Source organism: Ailuropoda melanoleuca, chromosome 20 (assembly GCF_002007445.2).
Source record: "Ailuropoda melanoleuca isolate Jingjing chromosome 20, ASM200744v2, whole genome shotgun sequence".
Taxonomy (NCBI): Eukaryota; Metazoa; Chordata; class Mammalia; order Carnivora; family Ursidae; genus Ailuropoda; species Ailuropoda melanoleuca.
In genome coordinates this window covers 25,321,810-25,324,806 of record NC_048237.1, presented here as the reverse complement: position 1 = coordinate 25,324,806, position 2,997 = coordinate 25,321,810, and the positions used below count along the sequence as shown (strand labels likewise).

At 56.1% G+C, this 2,997-nt stretch overlaps 1 pseudogene; it reads left to right on the top strand.

Moving 5' to 3' along the window:
- The first annotated feature begins 281 nt into the window (after positions 1-281).
- On the top strand, positions 282-2,348 carry LOC105238823 (annotated as a pseudogene).
- The last annotated feature ends 649 nt before the right edge of the window (positions 2,349-2,997 follow it).

Below are 2,997 nucleotides of genomic sequence, written 5' to 3'. Positions count from 1 at the left end.
AGTGAACCCGATCTCTCGAAGCCATAAAAGACCCTTTCAAGTTCATTTTGACCCCCTATTTGCCTATACCTTCTGGAGGATGAAACATCAAATTGAATCGACGTTGCTACTGGTACAGGAGTCTTGGAGGCAGAAAATTTAAAATTTGAACATCTGTGAGTATTCTAACAGGACCACAAAGGGTTGTGCTTGTTTTGTTTTAAGGTGCTCAGAACCCTGTGGCAATTCCATGCAGCCTTCAGACTCAAAGCCGTTGTCTTCACTCCCGGGAAAGCGCAGGGATGGCTGTGGTGGGTGGTTTCCTTATTGATCTGAGGCTGAGTGCCCAGATTCCCCCAGCAGAGAAGGGCCTCAACGGCCCGCTGATGTGCCAGGAACGTTAGGCTGCAGGGGGCGGGGGGCTGACCATGCTCTTCGGTGTGGTGGGTGCTGCCGTGTGCAGTGCTTCCTCTGTGGGGAAGAGCACCATTGGTGGCGGGAGCACCTGAGAAGGCCTGAGCCAACAGGACTCCAACCCGGCCACACCCCCTAGCCACCCCAGCAAGGGCCCCAAGGGGCATTGGCCAGGACCAGGTGTGAGGCAGAGCGTGGCGGGACCTGTGAAATCAACTTGTGTCGCAGATATCCGAGAGGAGTCACCTGGGAAGGGTAGTAAAGGGCGACGCCCCCTTCCTGTGTACCATGTCCCTAAGGTCCAGGGGATACTGAAGGAAGAACAGGGTGAGACCAGGAGCAGGAAGACAACTGGGAAAGTTGTGGGCTTCCTCCAAGCGGAGAGAAAGGAAGACACATTCCAGTAGTCAGTAAGGGGAACTGTTAGGAAACTGGACTGCAAACCTGGGCAGCCCTGGAAGGTGGTTTCCGTGTTCGGAAATACTGCTGATGGAAAGTCTCACACCTCAACCGCACTTTCTTTTATGTCTGGGAAGCCTTCAACACCTCGCCTGCCCGGGAGCCCTGCACCGCGGGAGTGTGGGCAGGGCACGACCCAGGCCACAGAGCCCGAGTCACAGATGCGGAGGGAGTCCCAGCCAGACGACACCGCTGCTGCTGCGGGGCCTGGCCACCTCAGACCTCGCCGTCCTTGGAACTGGTGCCAATGGGCTGCGTCATGACCCCTTCAAGGGCCTTGGGGGCGCCTCTGCAGCTTATCTGAAGTACTTCCCCAAGGACCTCACGGCCACCCTGCCTGCTGTGGCCTGGATGTCCCCTTGTCCACGCCAGGCGCTGCTGTTGTCATTTTCCAGGACACTGAGCACACGCGTCTGCTGGGCTCTGATCAGCCCTCGAGGTGCCAGAAAAGCTCATCTGGGACCTATTCCAGAAGCTGGGTGGCTTCTCTGAGGCCTCCGGTTCCACTCACTACAAGGGAACGAGGACTCGCAACCCTCCCCCAGACTTCTCCCCACTTCAGCAGGCTTTGCACCCCCACCCCTTCTCCCTGGCACCTTGGAGTCTCCTCCCTGGGCCTCGGCCATGGGCTGGATATAAGGACTGCATGAATCCTAGGAAAGGAGTACTTTATGGAGCCAGGGCCACTGCAGGTACTCCCAGCGGCATGACAACCGTGTTTATACCTGCCAGGCCTGCTGTGAGAAAGGCAAGGAAGCCAGCCGAGGGCCCAGGATGTCTGCTTCCACCAACTCCCCCTGGATAGGTCTCAAAAAATGTGCCTGGTCTGGGTATGTGATCGAATGTCCTAACTGTGATGCCATCTATCATAGCCAGCAAGCCTGGTTGGGGAGCCCAGATCATGGGGATACCTGGGTGCAGACCGAGACTGTGTCTGCATGCCTGCAGCTGGTGGATTTTTTGAAGGTCAACAACAGGCTGCCTAGTGCCTCTTGGATGGGATGAACTTCATGTCTCAGTTGGTGTCTGAGCTTAGCCATGGGCCCACCGGTGCTGGGACTTTCTGGCTGACCGACCAGCTCGCCCTGCCTACTGGGGCTGCAGTAAGCCAGCTACATCCTTCAGAGATAATGGCCCCAAGCACCACTGCCGGGACCGTGGGGAGGGCTTCTGTTCATTCAAGACCTGGTCAGTGCCTGAGGGGGTGTGTGACAACTGCTACGAAGCCAGCGAGATGTTACTGAGGCACAGGGGGACACCCTTGGAAGATGGGAGAGTATGTGCTGAATTCGGTGGGGGCCATGGTGACAGCCACTGGTGTACCACTAGGTCTGGTGAAGGCTGTGGCCAGGCTGGCATGGCTGAACTGCCAGAAGGGGTTCAGCGGCAAGCTTTCCTGCAGACAAGGCTTCTGTGACGAGTGCTCTCATGACCTCCAGGCTGTCCCTTCTGGAGACTAAGACCATCCTGTCTGAGTCTGATTCAACTGCAGTTAAAACCCAGTGACCTTAGAGCACCTGGGTGGCTCAGTCGGTTTAGCATCTGCCTTCGGCTCAGGCCTTGATCTCAGGGTCCTCGGATCGAGCCCCATGTCGGGCCTCTTGCTCAGCAGGGAGTCTGCTTCTCCCTCTGCCCTTCCCGGTCTTCATGATCTCTCTCACTGTGTCTCTCTCAAATAAATAAAATCTTTAAAAACAACAACAAAACCCAGTGATCTTGAATCTCAGCTCCCTCTTTGAGTCCTTCACAGTTCCTTAGGTTCTCAGAGTTAGACTAGAAGTCTCCTCGAGGTAGCCCTCCTTCCAGTCACCTCTGGTGCTGTGCGTTCTCTCTGCTCCTCCTGGGGCCACTTTCCCACGGTGCGGGGAGGGGGCAGATGACAAGCCAGGGTGCTCCTGGTGCGGACTCGAAGGCATGAAGTCCTCCGGGCAAGGAAGTGAACAGTTCTAGCAAGGGGGAATGAACCTCAATCTGTTGCATTTATTTCGGGTAAAAATAACATATAGATACACTGGTATCACATACAGAAGCTCCTGGCTGTGAAGACTTCTCGTAGTTTGTCCCCAGCACAAGGGTAAGGGGGCAGTGGCAGCAGGTCTGACCCATGAAACTGACCCAGGTCCAGAGCCACTGTGGTCCTACTCA